We start from the raw sequence: 23,453 nt of genomic DNA, 5'->3' as shown, positions 1-23,453 counted from the left end.
GGACTACAGTGGGTCTACTGTGTGATGACCTACCTACCAATATTCTTCAAAACGTCGGATGACTCTGTGGTGTCACCGCCAGACACCACACTTGCTAGGTGGTAGTTTTAAATCGGCCGCGGTCCATTAGTACATATCGGACCCGCGTGTCGCCACTGTGTGATCGCAGACCGAGCGCCACCACAAGGCAGGTCTCGAGATACGGACTAGCACTCGCCCCAGTTGTACGGACGACATAGCTAGCGACTATACTGACGAAGCCTCGCTCCTTTGCCGAGCCGATAGTTAGAATAGCCTTCAGCTAAGTCAATGGCTACGACCTAGCAAGGCACCATTAGTAACATTGCATGTATCTAAAGAGTCTCACTTGTATCGCCACAATCTCCAGATGTACCAAAAGGATGGATTAAAGTTAAGTATTCCAGAAGCTACGTCCTTTTCTTTATAGCATCCATTACGTATCCTGTTTCAGACCTCACGCCCATCTGCGTGACCGTAGCGCGTGCCTTTTGGCTTCCTCTCATTGTGTCTAGGCTGTCTTGTCTAGACACAACATTTTTGGCGACGAGTCAACGGAAAGGGTCTTGTTCTTTCTAATTGCTTACATTTACTTGTGTCATGGCTTCGCCAGATGTACTGTCCGAATTTTATCGCTTGCAGAATCAGCAGACGCAGGCGTTATTGGATGCCCTTGGACAGCTCGTCCAGGGTCAACGTGCACTGCAAAACGATGCGGCCGCCGCCGCTTCACCGCTACCGCAGCCACAACATGCTGTTGCACTCACATACTGGCCCTTTGACCCAGCTAAGGAAACATGGACGGAGTGGTCACGCCAGTTTGGATTTCATCTCGCCGCCTACAGAATTCAAGGTAACGAGCGGCAGCCTTATTTATTGGCGTGTGTAGGGGTGCAAACGTACCGTGTGATAGTGAAATTATTTCCCCGACGCGACGTTACAACTCTGTCTACGATGAAGTTTTGTCTGCTTTAGATGCCTATTTCAAGGAAACAGTGAATGTCGTTGCAAAAAGGTATACTTTCTTTTGTACAAAACGTACGGCCGGTCAAACTAATAGGGAGTGGGTTGCAACATTGCAAGGCCTTACATGGGATTGTGCTTTTGAGTGTGAATGTGGACTCCCTTATTCAGATCCTATGGTCCGTGATGCAATAGCACAGAACGTTTCTGATGTTCGCATACGGGAACAGATTTTGAAACTCGTCAATCCCTCCCTTCAACAAGTGATAGACATATTGGATAGACACGACACGCTTGACTTTGCTCAGGAATCATTTGCAACTTCGCCAACCGTGTGTAACATTAACCGGCCCGCCGGGCGCGCTGCTCGGACGAGTAAACTGCCCTCGCGCACGTCCACGCAGCTGCCGCCACGCTCTAAACCAGATGTGCCGCGCCAGCATACAACTGCAGTGAAATCTTGCCCGCGGTGTGCTACTAGACATTCGCGTGACACTTGCCCGCCACGCCAAGCTATTTGTTTTTACTGTAATAAAAAAGGACATGTTCAAAGTGTTTGTCAGAAAAAGTTCCGATCAGACAATCACAACCATTCCAGGCCCTTTGCTTCGCGCCAGAATCGAACCACGAATACTCAGGCTCGTGAACCTTCGCCCATGGACATTCATGTAGTTAATTCCACTTCGTCCAGTGCCACTGTCTCTAACAGTGACTGTGTTCATCCCACAAATACTGTGCGTCGACGTCGCCGGAAATCGCGTCAAGTCGCATGTGCTTCTGTACCAGTGTCAGTTCAAATTGCACAAGACAGTCGCTCGTGTCGTCAGCAGGACAATAAACTTTTTGTAGATTTCGACTTTAATGGCAAGGTCATACCATTCCAGCTCGATACCGGAGCTGCAGTTTCATTGCTCAATCATGGCACGTACAAACAACTGGGCAAACCTCCGTTGCGTGCCGCAAATGTTAAGTTACAGAGTTATTCAGGTCAGAATATCCCTGTGTTAGGACGGTGCGGCCTTCTTGCAACATATAAGGGACAAACAAAACTTGTGTCATTTTACGTTCTTCGTTCTTCTACTGCAGTGAACTTGTTTGGTTTAGATTTATTTCAATTGTTTAACTTGTGTATTGTAAATCAGGTCCTATCAGTGAATCAGACTGTGCCTTCAGACAGTGTTTCTCGTCTGTGTGAAGAATTTGCAGACATTTTTGCACCAGGCTTAGGTTGCGCTAAAAACTATGAAGCACATTTGGAACTGAAAGTCAACGCACAACTGAAATTATTCAGAGTGCGCAGTGTTCCCAACGTATTGCGTGACGAGGTCGCAAGAACATTACACGATTTAGAATCACAAGGTGTGAGTGAATGTGCACATGCCTCTTCCATTTCAGCTCCGCTTCATCGCTTACGCCGTAAAGGTGTTCCGTTCGTCTGGACGACGGAATGCAAACGCGCCTTTCGCCAGTTGAAATCGGCGTTGCTTTCCAATACTTGCCTTACGCCATTCGATCCCCAGAAACCCCTTTTGTTGATGGTAGATGCATCGGATTTCAGGATCGGTGCTGTGCTTGCGCACAAAGATGGGTCGCATGATCGCCCTATTGCCTTTGCGTCCAAATTGCTCTCGCGTGCGCAAAGAAATTATTCACAGATAGAGAAAGAAGCTTTGGCTCTCGTGTTTGGTGTTACTAAGTTCCATGATTTCTTGTATGGTCGTCACTTTACCATCATCACAGACCACAAACCTTCGACGTCGCTTTTTCATCCGAACAAGCCAATACCTCCACGTACAGCGCAGAAATTCATTCGCTGGTCTATTTTCCTTTCGCAGTACCGCTACGATATCTTGTATCGGTCCACTGCTAAGCACGGAAACGTCGATGCGTTGTCCCGTTTGCCTGTTGCTGAGGATAAAGCATTCGATTCTTCCGAACTTGCTTGCATGTTCATTGCTTCGGAAACCGATGAAGTGGTCGAATCGTTTCCGATTGATTTTCGTCGTGTAGCTGCAGCCACAGCTGCTGACCCAGTCCTTGCCACCGTTTTGCGTTTTGTTGCTACGCAATGGCCTTTGTCAAAGTCTCGGATCGAGGATCCGTTGGTTCGCCGATTTTTTGCTCACAAGGAGAGACTTTTTGTTCGACGTGGTGTTTTGTTGTTGCGTTCTGATAATGATCAGTCCAGAGTCGTGGTCCCACGTTCGTTACAGTCCTCTGTTTTACGGCTTCTTCACCAAGGACATTGGGGTATCGTGCGAACGAAACAACTTGCTCGTCTGCACTGTACTTGGTTCGGAATCGATGCTGCGATTACGAATATGTGCTCTTCTTGCCTGGCGTGTGCCAAACAACAATCCGCACCGCCGCGGAAATTCTTTGCATGGCCAAAAGCCACTTCCCCTTGGCAACGCTTGCACATCGATTTTGCTGGTCCATTCTGGAATGCTAGATGGTTGGTTCTGGTAGATGCCTTCAGTAATTTTCCTTTTGTTGTCCGGATGTCTTCCACGACGTCAACTCCCACCATCCAAGCGTTGTCTGCTATCTTTTGCATTGAAGGTCTTCCGCAGACTATTGTTTCCGACAATGGCCCACAATTCATGTCCGCAGAATTTCAGTCATTCTGCCAGGCCAATAGTATTCAACATCTGACATCCGCGCCGTTTTCGCCTCAGTCAAACGGTGCCGCTGAAAGATTGGTCCGGACTTTCAAGTCACAGATGTTGAAGTTGAAAGAGTCGCATTCTCGGGAGGACGCTTTGTTGCTCTTTTTGTCATCGTATCGCTCTCAGCCCCGAGATGGTCGCTCGCCGGCTGAGTTGCTCCACGGTCGTCCTCATCGAACCTTGATGTCTTTGCTGCACCCGCCGCATCAGGTTCCTGTGCGGCGGCAGACTCCTGCTTTTGCTCCAGGCGACGTTGTATTCTATCGCAACTATCGAGGTTCATGGCGTTGGCTCGCAGGGCGCATTCTTCGCTGCCTCGGCCGCGCGATGTATTTGGTTTTGGGGGCCTCTGGTGAGGTGCGTCGGCATCTCAATCAGCTGCGCCTCTGTCGTCGCCTGGGTTCTGCCGTTCCCCGTCTGCTTTCAGCGACGGTGCCGTCCGGTCAGCGCCCTGGGGACCCATCTACTGGCTCGCCTCATCCCCAGGTGTTACCGACGATGCCTTCCATTTTGCCCCATGGCGACGCGCCGCTGCCGCCTCCGCCGCCGCCGCCTGTCCTCCAGCCGGCGCCGCCCGCAGTGGATGCTTCGCTGCAGCCGCCAAGCGCCTCCCTGGGTCACGCGCCGCCGATCGCTTCCCGTGACCAGCCGTCCTCCGCCATGGAACTCTTGCCCGCTCCGGACCACATGGCGTCTTCGCGCGTCGGATACCCCGACGCAATGGAGGTCGACCCTTCGGCCCCTCCTGTCTCTTTACGGGCTCATACACCGCATGTTGACGTGCACCCTGGACTAGGTTTTCAGGCGTTTCCTAGATCCCCTCAGACCGAATGGCCGGGTGCGGGTGGCACAGCCTCGCCTGTTGTTAGGCTCCCCACCTCATCGCATACGTCAACATGGGGTCCTCCCCACGGCGGGCGGAAGTCTTATAACACGACCGTTCGCCGATTTGCGGGGGAGGAATGTGGTGTCACCGCCAACACCACACTTGCTAGGTGGTAGTTTCAAATCGGCCGCGGTCCATTAGTACATATCGGACCCGCGTGTCGCCACTGTGTGATCGTAGACCGAGCGCCACCACAAGGCAGGTCTCGAGATACGGACTAGCACTCGCCCCAGTTGTACGGACGACGTAGCTAGCGACTATACTGACGAAGCCTCGCTCCTTTGCCGAGCCGATAGTTAGAATAGCCTTCAGCTAAGTCAATGGCTACGACCTAGCAAGGCGCCATTAGTAACATTGCATGTATCTAAAGAGTCTCACTTGCATCGCCACAATCTCCAGATGTACCAAAAGGATGGATTAAAGTATTCCAGAAGCTACGTACTTTTCTTTGTAGCATTCATTACGTATCCTGTTTCATACCTCACGCCCATCTGCGTGAGCGCAGCGCGTGCCTTTCGGCTTCCTCTCATTGTGCCTAGGCTGTCTTGTCTAGACACAACAGACTCTGCTGTGTTTTTGCTCTGTTGTGTCCCATTACCTGTCTGCATGTTGAGAGTCAGCACTGTCTTTCCGTTGGAAGGACAACACTACTTCTTCAAGATTGCATGGAAGTCCACTGCTTCCATGTGCATTTTCTTTTACTGCTCAGACATTGAGAAAAACACTGCTATTTTACTGTGATGAACGATCAGGACTGTCTTTATGGACTGTGAGAAAATTTTAGCTGTTGACCACATTGTATCAATAAGTGTGTGCATTTGACTTCTTTGTTATTGTAATGATGAAAATTTTTTTCAAATCTCTATTGGCAACTGCCCAAAACAATTTGTAAAATTTTTTGTGGGGAGCATGGGGGCTATGTAAGTAGGCTGTTTAGTTTTTTATTGGTAACGCCACGTAGCGCTCTTTATGAAAATCACTGGCTGTGCTGTGTGCAGTCTGTGGCTGGTTTGCATTGTTGTAATATTCGCCATTGTAGTGTTTGGCAGTTGGCTGTGAACATCGCGTAGCGTTGCGCAGTTGGAGGTGAGCCGCCAGCAGTGGTGGATGTGGGGAGAGAAATGGCGGAGTTTTGAAATTTGTAAGACTGGATGTCATGAACTGCTATACATATTATGACTATTAAGGTAAATACATCGTTTGTTCTCTATCAAAATCATTCATTTGCTAACTATGCCTATCAGTAGTTAGTGCCTTCAGTAGTTTGAATCTTTTATTTAGCTGGCAGTAGTGGCGCTCGCTGTATTGCAGTAGTTCGAGTAACGAAGATTTTTGGTGAGGTACGTGATTTGTGAAAGGTATAGGTTAATGTTAGTCAGGGCCGTTCTTTTGTAGAGATTTTGGAAAGTCAGATTGCGTTGCGCTAAAAAAATATTGTGTGTCAGTTTAAGGACAGTCATGTATAATTTTTCAAAAGGGGACGTTTCAACGGTTCTGACGTTCCATGCCCTGACACGTATAAATTTATCCTTTTGTTGGTTATTTTGCCTTTTTCTCATGGTCACCTCCATCTTGGCAGTCCCCTCCCGGGGAACGAAATGGGACACTATTCCGGAATCTCTTGCTAATGGAGATATCATCGTGACACTTTTTCAATTACAGACTATATGTCCTATTTATACGTACTACTTGTCTTTAATTCAGTGGTTTCTATTGCCACCAGTATCCTTTGCCGTTGATCACTGCTGATTCCTCCGCCTTGAGGAGTAGTTTCCCACCCCATGTGCAAAGGAGTGCCCTGAACTTGTGTCCGCTCCTCCGCCCTTTTGACAAGGCCTTTACTAGAATGAGGGTGACTTCCTATGCCCAAGTTTTCAGCAGCTAACGCTGATTTTTAATTCAGAACTTAAGCGGTTGCTGGGTTCGAAACCGGTTTGATTGTTAACTTCAGCCTGGGTGGAGAGCTCACCATCTGCAGCATCGTCGACAGGACTGACTGCGGACCTTTGGTACAGAGCCGAGTGGAGGGTCTGAATCAGAGGCTGAGACGGTTCTGCGACCGTGTGGGCCGCAGGTTCCTCGACTTGAGCCATAGGGTGGTGGGGTTTCGGATTCCGCTGGATAGGTCAGGAGTCCACTACACGCAACCAGCGGCTACACGGGTAGCAGGGGTTGTGTGGCGTGGGCTGGGCGGTTTTTTAGGTTAGATGGCCTTGGGCAAGTACAGAAAGGGCAACAGCCTCAACGGGTGCAGGGCAAAGTCAGGACATGCGGGGACCAAGCAGCAATAGGTATTGTAATTGTAAAATGTCGAAGCTGCGTTGGTAAGGTACCGGAACTTCAAGCGCTGATAGAAAGCACCGAAGCCGAAATCGTTATAGGTACAGAAAGCTGGTTGAAGCCAGAGATAAATTCTGCCGAAATTTTTACAAAGGTACAGACGATGTTTAGAAAGGATAGATTGCATGCAACCGGTGGTGGAGTGTTCGTCGCTGTTAGTAGTAGTTTATCCTGTAGTGAAATAGAAGTGGATAGTTCCTGTGAATTATTATGGGTGGAGGTTACACTCAACAACCGAGCTAGGTTAATAATTGGCTCCTTTTACCGACCTCCCGACTCAGCAACATTAGTGGCAGAACAACTGAGAGAAAATTTGGAATACATTTCACATAAATTTTCTCAGCGTGTTATAGTCTTAGGTGGAGATTTCAATTTACCAGATATAGACGGACACTCAGATGTTTAGGACGGGTGGTAGGGACAGAGCATCAGGTGACATTATACTCAGTGCACTACCCGAAAATTACCTCGAGCAATTAAACAGAGAACCGACTCGTGGAGATAACATCTTGGACCTACTGATAACAAACAGACCCGAACTTTTCGACTCTGTATGTACAGAACAGGGAATCAGTGATCATAAGGCCGTTGCAGCATCCCTGAATATGGAAGTTAGTAGGAATATAAAAAAAGGGAGGAAGGTTTATCTGTTTAGCAAGAGTAATAGAAGGCAGATTTCAGACTACCTAACAGATCAAAACGAAAATTTCTGTTCCGACACTGACAATGTTGAGTGTTTATGGAAAAAGTTCCAGGCAATCGTAAAATGCGTTTTAGACAGGTACGTGCCGAGTAAAACTGTGGGAGACGGGAAAAACCCACCGTGGTACAACAACAAAGTTAGGAAACTACTGCGAAAGCAAAGAGAGCTTCACTCTAAGTTGAAACGCAGCCAAAACCTCTCAGACGAACAGAAGCTAAACGATGTCAAAGTTAGCGTAAGGAGGGCTATGCGTGAAGCGTTCAGTGAATTCGAAAGTAAAATTCTATGTATCGAATTGACAGAAAATCCTAGGAAGTTCTGGTCTTACGTTAAATCAGTAAGTGGCTCGAAACAGCATATCCAGACACTCCGGGATGATGATGGCATTGAAACAGAGGATGACACGCGTAAAACTGAAATACTAAACACCTTTTTCCAGAGCTGTTTCACAGAGGAAGACCGCACTGCAGTTCCTTCTCTAAATCCTCGCACAAACGAAAAAATGGCTGACATCGAAATAAGTGTCCAAGGAATAGAAAAGCAACTGGAATCACTCAACAGAGGAAAGTCCAATGGACATGACGGGATACCAATTCGATTCTACACAGAGTACGCGAAAGAACTTGCCCCCCTTCTAACAGCCGTGTACCGTAAGTCTCTAGAGGAACGGCAGGTTCCAAATGATTGGAAAAGAGCACAGGTAGTCCCAGTCTTCAAGAAGGGTCGTCGAGCAGATGCGCAAAACTATAGACCTATATCTCTGACGTCGATCTGTTGTAGAATTTTAGAACATGTTTTTTGCTCGAGTATCATGTCGTTTTTGTAAACCCAGAATCTACTACGTAGGAATCAACATGGATTCCGGAAACAGCGATCGTGTGAGACCCAACTCGCTTTATTTGTTCATGAGACCCAGAAAATATTAGATACAGGCTCCCAGGTAGATGCTATTTTTCTTGACTTCCGGAAGGCGTTCGATACAGTTCCGCACTGTCGCCTGATAAACAAAGTAAGAGCCTACGGAATATCAGACCAGCTGTGTGGCTGGATTGAAGAGTTTTTAGCGAACAGAACACAGCATGTTGTTATCAGTGGACAGACGTCTACAGACGTTAAAGTAACCTCTGGCGTGCCACATGGGAGTGTTTGGGACCATTGCTTTTCACAATATATATAAATGACCTAGTAGATAGTGTCGGAAGTCCCATGCGGCTTTTCGCGGATGATGCTGTAGTATACAGAGAAGTTGCAGCATTAGAAAATTGTAGCGAAATGCAGGGAGATCTGCAGCGGATAGGCACTTGGTGCAGGGAGTGGCAACTGCCCCTTAACATAGACAAATGTAATGTATTGCGAATACATAGAAAGAAGGATCCTTTATTGTATGATTACATGATAGCGGAACAAACACTGGCAGCAGTTACTTCTGTAAAGTATCTGGGAGTATCCGTGCGGAACGATTTGAAGTGGAACGATCATATAAAATTAATTGTTGGTAAGGCGGGTACCAGGTTGGGATTCATTGGGAGAGTCCTTAGAAAATGTAGTCCATCAACAAAGGAGGTGGCTTACAAAACACTCGTTCGACCTATACTTGAGTATTGGTCATCAGTGTGGGACCCGTACCATATCGGGTTGACGGAGGAGATAGAGAATATCCAAAGAAGAGCGGCGCGTTTCGTCACAGAGTTATTTGGTAACCGTGATAGCGTTACGGAGATGTTTAACAAACTGAAGTGGCAGACTCTGCAAGAGAGGCGCTCTGCATCGCGGTGTAGCTTGCTCGCCAGGTTTCGAGAGGGTGCGTTTCTGGATGAGGTATCGAATATATTGCTTCCCCCTACTTATACCTCCCGAGGATATCACGAATGTAAAATTAGAGAGATTAGAGGGCGCACGGAGGCTTTCAGACAGTCGTTCTTCCCGCGAACCATACGCGACTGGAACAGGAAAGGGAGGTAATGACAGTGGCACGTAATGTGCCCTCCGGCACACTCCGTTGGGTGGCTTGCGGAGTATAAATTTAGATGTAGATGTAGATGAGACAAGGTGGGTAAAGGTCGAAACCCGAGTCCTGGCACGATGTCTCCCCCCGCGTGTCACTGTGCTGGTCCCTGCGATGGACATGGTACTACGTTCATTTTTTGTCACTTTTTAATTATTTTTATTCCTTTTTTTATTTTTATTTGTTTCTAATTTTTAAGGAAAGAAAACGTGGTAGACGTAAATTCCACAAGTCTAGGACTCAAAAGAGAAAAATTAGATATTCTATAGGAAGAACGCGATGGCTCCAGAAGAAGGAAAAAGAGATATGAAGCAATCTAATTCATTGACGATTAAAGACAAGGTGCAACATATTCGCAAATAAAGCATGATGACGTGGACCCCTCTGCCACTTTCAGTGAGCGTTCACCCTATATAGCCGAAAACCGCAGGGTCTGGGTCGTTGTTAGTCCAGACTACATAATGGGATAGTGCTCGACGTGCCATACGATCGAATTGCTCTTCGTCCGAGGGAAAAGTTCGAAGCACAAGTAGCTCAACCGAGAAAGCAGCTTCAGCTGATCGGGTAAGGAAAGCCAGTTGTCGGCGAATCCAGAGCCAGTGCTCTAGTCCGCAAGAGACAAGTCTGTGAGGTGATGTATCAGGTTGGTGACACGTGTCGCAGTGGCCAGTAGGACTAAGACCAATGCGATGGAGGCGTTCGTTGCTGGGGATCAGATTGTGAATGACCGTGTTCACGATGAGGTGACTTCCATCAGGAGGATAGGAAGATAATGTAAAACCATACTGTTTTATAGGATATCAATGGCGCGCTCATTCTAACTGGTGAGAGGGGGGGGGGGGGGGGGGAGGACGCTGATTGTACTCCCTGTCGAGAAAGCAGCGAGCTCCCAGAAAACTTATCACAATATAAACTGTCAGCAAACTGCTTAATAGATGCATCCCGTCCCATCTGCGGTCTATGGGATTGCTCTCTGTAAAATCTGATGAAATTTTTGCTTTTGAATCTCTGAACAACTGACACTTTGAATTCATTATAATCTTCTGATTCCAAACAAGTGGGCTCCACGCTGATGGAATGTTGTGGGGCTCCCTGAATTCTTAATTTTTTTTTTTTTTTTTTTTTTTTTTTTTTTTTTTTTTTTTTTTTTTTTTTTTTTTGTCATCAGTCTACTGACTGGTTTGATGCGGCCAGCCACAAATTCCTTTCCTGTGCTAACCTCTTCATCTCAGAGAAGCACTTGCAACCTACGTTCTCAATTATTTGCTTGACGTATTCCAATCTCTGTCTTTCTCTACAGTTTTTGCCTTCTACAGCTCCCTCTAGTACCATGGAAGTCGTTCCCTCATGTCTTAGCAGATGTCCTATCATCCTGTCCCTTCTCCTTATCAGTGTTTTCCATATATTCCTTTCCTCTCCGATTCTGCGTAGAACCTCCTCATTCCTTACCCTATCAGTCCACCTAATGTTCAACATTCGTCTATAGCACCACATCTGAAATGCTTCGATTCTCTTCTGTTCCGGTTTTCCCACAGTCCATGTTTCACTACCATACAATGCTGTACTCCAGACGTACATCCTCAGAAATTTCTTCCTCAAATTAAGGCCGATATTTGATATTAGTAGACTTCTCTTGGCCAGAAATGCCTTTTTTGCCATAGCGAGTCTGCTTTTGATGTCCTCCTTGCTCCGTCCGTCATTGGTTATTTTACTGCCCAGGTAGCAGAATTCCTTAACTTCATTGACTTCGTGACAATCAATCCTGATGTTAAGTTTCTCGCTGTTCTCATTTCTACTACTTCTCATTACCTTCGTCTTTCTCCGATTTACTCTCAAACCATACTGTGTACTCATTAGACTGTTCATTCCGTTCAGCAGATCATTTAATTCTTCTTCACTTTCACCCAGGATAGCAATGTCATCAGCGAATCGTATCATTGATATCGTTTCATCTTGTATTTTAGTTCCACTCCTGAACCTTTCTTTTATTTCCATCATTGCTTCCTCGATGTACAGATTGAAGAGTAGGGGCGAAAGGCTACAGCCTTGTCTTACATCCTTCTTAATACGAACACTTCGATCTTGATCGTCCACTCTTATGATTCCCTCTTGGTTGTTGTACATATTGTATATGACCCGTCTCTCCCTATAGCTTACCCCTAAGTTTTTCAGAATCTCGAACGGCTTACACCATTTTATATTGTCGAACGCTTTTTCCAAGTCGACAAATCCTATGAAAGTGTCTTGATTTTTCTTTAGCCTTGCTTCCATTATTAGCCGTAACGTCAGAATTGCCTCTCTCGTCCCTTTACTTTTCCTAAAGCCAAACTGATCGTCACCTAGCGCATTCTCAATTTTCTTTTCCATTCTTCTGTGTATTATTCTTGTAACCAGCTTCGATGAATGAGCTGTTAAGCTGATTGTGCGATAATTCTCGCACTTGTCAGCTCTTGCCGTCTTCGGAATTGTGTGGATGATACTTTTCCGAAAGTCAGATGGTATATCGCCAGACTCATATATTCTACACACCAACGTGAGTAGTCGTTTTGTTGCCACTTCCCCCAACGATTTTAGAAATTCTGATGGAATGTTATCAATCCCTTCTGCCTTATTTGTCCGTAAGTCCTCCAAAGCTATTTTAAATTCCGATTCTAATACTGGATCCCCTATCTCTTCTAAATCGACTCCTGTTTCTTCTTCTATCACATCACACAAATCTTCACCCTCACAGAGGCTTTCAGTGTATTCTTTCCACCTATCTGCTCTCTCCTCTGCAATTCCAACTGCTAATTTATCTGGATGTCCACGAACGACACAAGGCAGCTCCTTCTAGTTTATGGAAGGATACTCTTACGTCTTCGTCGGCTTTTCGCTAAATACGGGTACTGATGGCAGTAATAAGAAATTCTTTATCGGGTTAGCACTACAAGAGCTAGCATTTGACAAGTGATGTGAAAGGCTACGCTCTTACAGTGTGATTTTAATTGTTTAATCTCTTTCTGCAAACCGTTTATAACGGTTTGGAGATCAGCCGTACCACCCAGGTTAGATTCCGCCCTAATGATTTATGTACGCCAGAAAAACCACTCCGTTACAGCAAAAGTTTTACGAATCCATCACTGCCTTTCATATTGTTGCCAAATTTGAGTAGACTAACTTAAATTCCAGCGCTGGATGTGCCCGCGTTGTCGGATGACATCCATGATGCTGCTGCTTCCGTTGGTTCACCACGGAGATGTACCAGGAACTCAGAAATTCTTGGAAGTTCACACATGGCTGCACCTCCTCAGGTCTGTAGGATTTCCGTAAATGATCTCCACACTGAGGCCACTTCTTAGAAGGCGTATATGAAGTATGTAACTTCGGCTGAGGGTCTCTCTCGGTACTTGTCAGGATTAATGCGGGAATTGGGGCCATGTGATAAAGAAATACGCGAACTCGGAGTTATTAGCCATCTTCACTTTATTTCTATGAAGACATTTATAGTGACGTGCTCGCTACGCCGACGCGTCACAACTGTGTCTGACGTCCTACCACGAACCAATACGGATTTGTCAATACTCCATTTTGAGTCGGGAAAGACGCAGCTCTGTGTCGGCACCACGCGCGTTGGATACTGATGTGCCCGTGGAGGCGGCCAGCGATGCGACGCTGCTACTGTGCGTGTACCGACACCGCAGTTGGTCAGCATTTCACGACGACGGCAGCTCGCACTGGCACCCGCTGGTGACGGCTGCGTCCACGCCTGTGACCCTTACAATTGTTTATTATTCTCCTGGTTATTAATACTTGTGAAGTAATGGAATGATAGCATGCTACTGAGAGATGCTATAATTTCAAAATGGTTCAAATGGCTCTGAGCACTATGGGACTTAACATCAGTGGTCATCAGTCCCCTAGAACTTAGAACTACTTAAACCTAACTAACCTAAGGACATCACACACATCCACGCCCGAGGCAGGATTCGAACCTGCGACCGTAACGGTCACGCGGTTCCAGACTGAAGCGCCTAGAACCGCACGGCCACTCCGGCCGGCTGCTATAATTTGAAATGCAAGTAAATGCGTTGTTTAGTTAGTCTAATGTTACTGACAGAAGATTATCACTTTGGGGCGCAACTTCCAAACGCAGTAGTCAGTCGCGGAAAAGTACTACAATTTAGTCGGCCTTCCTCACGATACCCGTATCGAGAAAATCATGTGTCATCGGTACCTCACACCACATTGCGTCATCTTGTCACTGCTGCCTTCTCAGCTGTTCTAAAAAGAGCTTCTTGTAACTGAATATGATGGCTGCAGAGCCAGAAATATTACATGACGTCAATACGTGACCATCAGTGTAAGGGACGTGATACGTGTTCTTTTTCGACGCGTCCGAAACTGGACGTGATATACGGAGGTCAGTTCATCCTGTAGGAAGGATCGGGATTTTGATCGCAACCTGAATCCTTCCATTTGCTGTCTCTCTAAGTGAAGAAGCTTCGCCTTAACACGGCGGACATCCATAACATGTAAGGGAGCTAGTGCGGCGCCGTCATAAAGTTGCCGCAAAACGGAATAATAAAACTCCTGGGTCCGACGGAGATCCTTCGCCATCCCAGCTTTGTAACATATTAATGCTTTCCGCAGCAATGGCTTGGTATGCCCTGAGCGCCATTTCATATGGGAAGGACAACGATCTTACGAATGCAAGCTACGGGCCCAAACCTCTAGAACTATAATCTCGACGGAATGAACCTTTAATAGGGTTGTTCTTAGCATCCAGGAGAGGCGATACAATTTTACTGGTTGCGGCACATGGTTTAAAGTTACAGCTACGGCACAGTGGCCACTGAAGCAAGTTGGCTACGTCTTTCGCTATCCAAATGAAGAATCAGAAGGATACAAGTCATCGAATCTGCTGCTCGAAGTAGCTCTAAAATGAGTATACCTGACAAGAGTGGGACACTGACACATCCATGCATCGCGTATTTGCGAAGAGCGCACTAAATCGTCTAGTCAATCAAAATTAGTAGTCTGATACACAATTAAAATCTCCGCCTAACAGAAGTTTCTCTGGAGTCTTACGATATAAATACACTATATTCTCATTATAAAAACGCGAACGATCTGTGGAACGGCCAGATCCTGAAATGGCATAAAGAAGAACTAAAGTAAGGTCACAATGGATGCTGTCTATTCCTCGACCGATGTCAAGAACTTCGAAATCAGTCAATGGTATTCAATCTCTGTAAAATAATGCAGTAGCGGAAGATAGTTCAGGAGCCACGTCAAAGAAAGTAGAAAAGCCGGCAACAAAAGAATTCTGAAAAATCACTTGCAAAAACAAAATGTCTGCTTCTGAATCGTAAATAAAACCGTTATAAACGATTTGCGGGAAGAGATTCAACGGTTAAAAGCAGACAGAAAGGAGTGCAGCTTTTCATATGACTTGTCAAATGATAGCTCTAGCAGTGCGTGCCCAATAAAGAAATTCTCATTATTTCATTCATTACCAGTGTTTAGCGGTAAACCCGAGGAAGACGTAAAAGTATTCTTCCGTAAATTATAAGGAGCTACCTTGTTAGGTTCGTGGACTGATTCATATTAATTAGCAGTTGCTAAATTAAGAACTGAGGGAGCCGCACAAGATTTCATCAGCTCGGAGCCCAATTGTGTGAAATCAGAAGATTACGAGTCTAAGCTCGAAACTAATTCCGTTCTCATTCAAAGATGAGTAAAGTACAGGACTGCGTTACCAAAACTACGTGATTACGTGCTAGTGACCTTTAAAGTCATGTATCAGAGTCCATGGCAGTCAACGGATGAATCTTAATGTGAAAAGGTGGATCCCTCTCACAGGACTCCTCAAAATTGGATCTTTCCAGTAGAGCGGAGAATGGAAGAGGATTCGTCTGAATCCTCAACAGCTTGCGTCCGTCCACGCTTGCTTTCAAGTAGAGGTGATGGCGGCGTCCAAGCTACAGTGGCAAAGCCGACGTGAGCTTATGCGTTAGGACCATCACACAGTGTCTCGCCTTGCCTCTCAGGGACGTGGTTAGGCACAATGGCTGTGACTTGGGTGACAAGATCTGCTAAATATAGTCCAGTACTTTGTTGGTAAGTGGATTTCAAGACGGTGACACGATGCAGGCAATGTGTGCAGATATTTACACTCCCTTTGCATACAAGACAGGTCCCTTCTTTCCTGTGCATATTATATGCACCACATATCAACACACCTGCGAACGAGAGGGGCTATTCTGTTTGACCACCATGTCTGCGGATCGAACTCCACTAAAACTTCTAAACGATGTTGAGTGGACCAGGTTTCCCGCTGTATATTCCCAATGACCCCAGAACGAAGCAGGGTTGTCTGAGGAAACTAACGTCAGTCCCAAGGTTAAACGCCCCAACATCCGCATATTTCACCTCTGCGGTTTCCAGAATAACCGTACCGACATTAGTGAAAGGGACTTACTGAGGGTCGGACGGTTTGGCCGAGTGGTTCTAGGTGCTTCAGTCTGGAACCGCGCGACTGCTACGGTCGCAGGCTCGAATCCTGCCTCGGGCATGAATGTGTGTGTTGCCCTTAGGTTAGTTAGTTTTAAGTAGTTCTAAGTTCTATGGGACTGATGACCACAGATGTTAAGTCCCATAGGGCTCAGAGCCATTTGAACCATTTGAACTTGCTGAGGGTGCCGCACAATGGGCCTGTCAGCCTGAAGTGTGACTATAAACTTGCCATAAAACATATATGATTCAGACTAGAAGTATGCCCTGTGAACCTGTTCTGAAGTGACCTTTATCGTATCCAAAAGCCAATTATGAATTTCTAACGAACTTGGTTGCACATTCCGTGTGAACTTGACCAAAATAAAACTGACCATACCTGTGCGTGGAATGTTCCTGGGACCCTTTGATGACATCATGGCTAAGAGAACCCAGCGTCAGAACACTGAATCGTAAATACGAGACGATGAAAGACAAACAACAATGAGACACACACACCGCGTCACACGACACTGAGCACAAGCGAGGAAGCTCTCGCAGCGCTACGAGAGAGGCAGGAACGAGCACAGCCTACTCGCCTGTCGTGCGAAGCGGTGATGACGACCACGAGTGCACATTTAGAGAGGTTACTGCGAGCAGCGTCCTCTTTGGAGGCATATGGTCAGCTGCGAATTCTGTGTGTTGAGGAGCAGATCATCTGGAAGATCATTTCTTATTATCATCCAACTTTTGCGTGAAATGAATAATTTCTTTAAGGTAAGTGGCAAACAAAATGTTTTATTTCTTGGTGAATATAGTGAACATACATGAAATAACCTTGCTTTTCAGACATACATGAATTTTTATTCCTTGAGGTGCGTTTGTAATAAATTTACAAAGAGAAAATGATGACGGTGACTATTTTGTGTTACAGTATGAGCCAGTACGGCTCGCTATTTAAATTTTTTTTGTTTTTTTTTTTGTTTTTTGAAACCACCCGCTTTCTCTGTACCCGCAGCGATGTCAAATGGTAGCAAAGCGTGGTTGCTATCTTTCATAATCTGGATAGGCGGCATTATAGGGCACCTTTTCTCTAGATTCTATTACAACTGTTAACTGCTTGTTTCATAAGGACTTGGCTAATAATAATAAATTGTTGAGCACTCTTTCTATTACGATTTGGCTAATATTAAAATTTTACGTATTTGTTTTACTAGGATTTTTGATAATATTAAATTGTTTTCAATGTATAAGCCTACATGGAAGCGCGGCGTTGCCCAGGTCTAGCGCTGCTCAAGCGTGAACGGTTAGAGAATATGAAGTGCGTGTGCGCGGACAGACGGGTGAGGGAGCCGTGCCTGAATTTCTGACGCAGATAAAAGCGTTCTTGGAAAACCCCGTGGCAATTTTTCCACAAGTCACAGGTGAGGTAGGAAATGCCTCAAGTTTTGCGGTTACATCGTGTTCCTGGTTGAACCAGCAGGTTGAGGTTTTTGAGAATGTTGCACCGACTGCTAAACAGCTGGCGCGTCTTCAACTGCAAATTGCGCATTGGGAGTGGCCCGTTAAAGATTTGAGTGAGATTCAGCTTACTAAAGAGCAAGCGCAGGAGGTGCAAAAATTGGGGGATTAGGTTTCCGCGTTGAGGGTGATGTTGAATCAATTAGGTGTTGAGTAGGCTACAAATGAGATAGGGGCAACAAGGTTGGGTTGTGCAGGGATTACAGGAATCGGCAATACAAAGGAAATTACATTGTCAGTATGCACGGGTTCGAGTTCTGCTAAATTGCCTCATCCCATGGGAATCTTGCTAAAGGGAATTAATGATCAATGGAACGAATTCGGAAATTTAACAGTTGTTGTGGCTTTCTGTCCAGTTCGAACTCCATGGTGACGACTTGAAGTTGCCCCTTGATCAGTTTGTTCAACAACTACACACATTGAGCGATGGGACCATCAGCAAAGTTATTGCTCAAATTCTGCAGGCAGGAAGAGAATTGAGGGAGTTACGTAAGCAGGTAATTGGACGTAAGGTGTCCCCTCGTTCACTGAATGACTTACAATATAAGCATTATTCGTGGGTACAGAGGGCTAATGAACCCTAGACTAAATTCATCGAAAGTATGTGAACATCCGTCCTAGCTCTGGAGCTACAGGTGTCGGAAAAACCGGTGGTGGAAACCATTTTGGGGGAGTTAGAACCAAAGATAGGTCGCGGATGACGTTTGCCAAAAACCTACCACCTTTGGCGAACTTTAGTGTATTAGCATCAGGGACTGAGAAGCTGTCGTATGTTGACAGTCAGCGCGTGAGGTCTCAAATTAGGGATCGACAACCGAATTGTTGTGGCGCGACCGATAATTTCCAAACAAAAAGTATGTTTTTGTTGTCGTCTGGAAGGTCACGTTGTGCGCGACAGCCCGTACGCTCGGAAGAAGGAAAACCATAGTGGACGGTTCAGATGGCTCTGAGCACTATGGAGGGCCGCGAGCGATTAGCCGAGCGGTCTAAGGCGCTGCAGCCATGGACTGTGCGGAGGAGGTTCGAGTCCTCTCTCGGGCATGGGTGTGTGTGTTTGTCCTTAGAATAATTTAGGTTAAGTAGTATAATTTAGGTTAAGTAGTGTGTAAGCTTAGGGACTGATGACCTTTGCAGTTAAGTCTCATAAGATTTCACACACTGAGCACTATGGGACGAACCCCTAGAACTTAGAACTACTTAAACCTAACTAACCTAAGGACATCACACACATCCATGCTCAAGGCAGGAGTCGTACCAGCGACCGTAGCGGTCGCGCGGTTCCAGACTGTAGCGCCTAGAACCGCTCGACCACCTTGGCCGGCATAGTGGACGGTGTCGGAAGGAGGCTGCAAATACGCGGGCTAGCATTCCAATGCGTTTTCGCCGAGTAGTGAGAGTTACGGGCGGCCAGTTGCCTTTCGTGTGCGCCCAGCTGAATCACGAACTTGTCTGTGCTCTCCGGTATTCGGCTAGTGCCATATCAGCAGTGGACTATCTGTGCTTTGTGGAATTTTGCACATTATGTCGCGTGGGTACCCTGTGTAAGTCGTCCTGGGTTTTTCGCTCAGTCAACGGACGTAGGTTAGAGATAGTGGGGGAGCGTGTTGCTAGTGTGGGCATAGGAAGTTTTACTTGGCCGTTTCGATTCTTGGTGGTCAAGAAATTGGCCATGGATTTACTTCTGGGCTGTGATTTTACGGCTAACGCCGGGTTAGTGTTGGATGGCCAAGAACGTGTTCTATTTTTAAATTTCGGCCTGAGAAGCGCATTGCTCCTTGTTCTGTCAGGTATCAGTTCCGGATTGTTCTATGAGCGGTAGTACAGATAGCTATGATATGAGTCATCTTGATAATCAGCGGAGGAAGTCCATCTTGCAGGTTCTAGAGCATTTTTCAGAGATGCTGACCGACAAGATAGGAATGACAAACCAAACAGAGTACCAGGTGGAAGCGTGCTGGGCCCATAATCCAGAGGTCCGTGGATCGTAACCACGCTCTGCTACCATTTGACATCGCGGCCAGTACTGAGAAGGCGGGTGGTTTCTAAAAAACAAAACAAAAATTAAATAGCGAGCCGTACTGGCTCACAGTATGACGACAGAAAAGCGTTGGGGAAACCGGAGCTCAGATCTATCTCATTTAGCGGTGTTAGTATATTTACGTGAGGATCATCAATTAAACTGAAGTACACGCACATAAAATGTGTTTGACTCAACAAGTAAAAGGCATGCTGAATATAAAATTGAAAGAGACAGCCAAGATGTAAAACTCTTAAGCCCTCAGCAGAAGTGTCTTACAAAGATGCTGAGAACGAAGTGGAAGAGAATATTCTCATCTTTGAAGGGATACATGTCGGACTCAAGGCGATGGTAAGTTTCTATGGGACCAAACTTACGAGGTAATCGGTCCTTAGGTTCACACACTACTTAATCTAACATTAAACTAAGTTAAGGACAACACACAAGCCCATACCCGAGGGAGGACCCGAAGCTCCGACAGAAGGAGGCTCGCGAACCGTGGCAGGGTGTCTCTGACAGCGCGGCTATCCCGCGCCGCCGGACTCAAGGAAACTCGATTTCGACATTACATAAAGAAACAGATTGACCCATAATTTCAAGGCAGAAGAAGCCATGGGAGGAAAAAAGTGGACTAAGAGTTTCCATTGACAGACTTCCCAGGCTTTGACGGAAGTTCCAAACAAAACTTCAGTGCCTAGCCAAGGAGACTGTTTCTGCATAGAAAAGTCTATTGAAAAAAAAGGAGGTTAAAAAAGAAAAGGAGATGATATCTAGATGAACTACAGCTTAAAAGGAAAACTTTTGGAGACTGCAGAAGCCAATACCGAATGATAAACTGTAAAAGAGGAATCATGGAAAGTGTGCAGGGGAGTGAAAAGTTACTTTGTAAGGCCTGAATATAGTGATGTAAGAACAAATATATAGAACATTTCCTTAAACTTAGACAAGTGTATATGTTCAGTACATTTCATGCACATACTGATGCAAATTAGGATACATATCCCTAAATTGTACCATTTGTAAACATTTAGACAATTGGGGGTAGTATGTTTGCTTTTCTCAGAATTTTTCTTCTTTAAATTCGATTTAAGAGACAACATGCTGCAGCTGAGAGGGCGTTGATTAAGTAATTTTGTAGATGACTTAATACTACATTACTCTATAATACATAGTCTCAAAAGTGTTACAATTTGTTCAACTCTCTCCTAACTAGTTTTTAAATAGCATCCAGCGCTAACATTGGCTCTGACATTTATTTAAATTAATGTCCACAACGAAAAGAGCTTCTTCACTATAGGTAGCTGCTCTTCGTCCAAATGAGACGTTTTCTAACTATGGGCTATACAATATTATTACAGCTTTGGTTACACATTATACGAAAGAATCTAGAAAAGTAAACTCTAATTATTTAGTAAGTAAGAGACTGCGAAGAAATATCTCTTCTCCGTTTCGTAAAATAAGTTTAAAAAATGGGATCTAAACGACGCATGTACTGGTATCAGCGACTTCAGCAGCAAACTAGTATCGAATATTTCATTAATTCCCAGAATATCGTTTGACCTTCAATTAGACGACACGATGTCGTTCCCTTCCTTATGATGCTGTTCTACCAAATAAAGACAGCGCTATTGCTGGCTTGACTTTATTTGATGGTTAACTGTTAAAGATAATCGCCGGAGGATGTCATAGAACTAATTTATATGAGGATGGCGCTTCCCACTCCATCCACCCATTCTGATACAAGTTTCTATGGTTTCGTTCACTTCTTGATGAAAATTCCGAGATGATTCTTCTGAAAGATCACAATAGATACCTCTACCCATCCTTTCCAAATAAAACATGTACAACGATTTCAATTACCCTATTGGCGATGAGACTTTAAACACAGATCTTCCTTCTTTTAATATCTGCAGTCGCTATGTGCCATCCTGTCTGCTTCACTGGAAGAAGTGCTTTTGGAGGTATGATGGGTCATATGGCCAGTACATGGCAAAGCTGCAACCCCTTTAGTTTGTCAGGAAAGGAATCGAACAAAGTTCCTTTGGTTGATTGTATAATGAACAGCCAGAACGCCATGACCAACTAGTTAATAGCCTGCATGTCCACCTTTGACAGGGGTAGTAGGGGCGACGCGTCCTGGCATGGAGGCAATGAGGCTCTTATAGGTGGCTGGAGGGAGTTAGCACCAGATCTCCTCTCACAAATCAACTAATTCCCATCAATTACCTGAGGGAGGCGATGAGCTCTGACACCACTTTCACTAACAATCTATACGTTATATTGTAAGAAATAAGCCCTCGGTCACAAATATTAAGTCAAAATTGACCTCGTTTCGACGCTACTATGAGCGTCGTCTTCAGAATTACATTAACTGTACAGAAACATTAGGTATATAGTACATTAATAAAATTAAAGTTTGTACTGACCCGAAAAGATTCAGTACTTACAAGTCACATATTAAAAATGATTTAAGCCGGAAAGGCGACGTCATGAACACTTGTGAGATGGCGAGCCGCTCGTGCTATGGACAAGGGTTGCATCAAGACGCTCATAGTAGTGTCGAAACCAGGTCAATTTTGACTTAATATTTGTGACCGAGGGCTTATTTGTTACAATATAATTCTGACACGGTCACTGAACCTTATCAGCTATGTTCAAAGTTTTACAATCTATATGTGTTTGATCGGGTTCAGATCTGGCGACTAAGGGGGCCAGCACATCAACCGGAACTCGCCACTGTGATCCTGACATGGCGCTTTCTCTTCTTAAAAAATACCACTGCCATCGTGAAACATGATCGTCGTGAAGGGGTGCACCCGACAGCGTGCGATATTCCTAGGCTGTCATGTTACGTTTCATGAGCTCCACTGGACCCCTAGATGCCCACGTGAATGTTCTCCAGAGCACAATAAAAGCCGCTGCCATCTTTTCTCCGATCCACAGTACAGGCGTCAAGCAACTTTTCCCCTGGAAGACGAGCGATGGAGAATGTATTCTGATTGGTGAGACCATGTATCGCTCTACCACTGGCAAACGTTCTGTACCGATTGTCACGTGCCCATTTCAGTCGTGGTGTTAACATTTCCCTGTGCATGGGCCGTTAGCTGTGGTCGTCCATCGTCAGGAGTTTTCGGTGCACTGTGTGTTCAGTCACACTTGTACCCTGCCCAGCATTAAAGCCTGATCTTCTTTCCGCCACAGGTCGACCCTGTCCCGTTTTACTGGTCTGCCAAGCCTCTAACGTCCGACATCTGCAATGAGAGGTGACTATCCAACCCCATAACCTCTGGACGTGATTCCACCTTGGTTTCGCCACGTGTTGAAGACACTCACCACAGTACCCCTCGACCGTCCAACAGGTTGTGCAGTTACCTAGATGCTAGTGCTGAGCCTACAGGCCATCACAGTGAGTCCTGGGTCAAACTCAGGTGGCTCGCGCGCCTTCCCTGTTCTCCATACGAACAGCACGCTCACTGATGCCACATCCACAGCACGTGTGTCTGACTAGCAGTCATTCCCCGCCAGGAGACACTGCTGTCGCCTGGACGGGTTTATATCCAAAGTAGGTCGGTGGTCATAAGGGTTTGGCTGACCAGTGTACACTGCACAGCGCCCGCAAAACATGCTTCTTCCCCGCTTGGTGACACTTCCGACGAAATTTTGTGAAACAAAATTGCCAATAATCAAGTGCATCCACTCTTTTATGGTAGATAGTGAAAAGTGTTGGAGGAAGTGATAGATCGCACAGAGCAACAACCCTTTGAAGAAGTGTGCTTGAAAATGTCGCAACCATGATTCATTTCATAACAGTGTATGTCAACCAAGAAGTTCCATATCACACAAAACGAGTAAAGATAAAG

The sequence above is a fragment of the Schistocerca americana genome, chromosome 6 (genome assembly GCF_021461395.2).
Source record: "Schistocerca americana isolate TAMUIC-IGC-003095 chromosome 6, iqSchAmer2.1, whole genome shotgun sequence".
In the NCBI taxonomy this organism is placed as follows: domain Eukaryota; kingdom Metazoa; phylum Arthropoda; class Insecta; order Orthoptera; family Acrididae; genus Schistocerca; species Schistocerca americana.
This window is presented reverse-complemented; position numbering follows the sequence as displayed.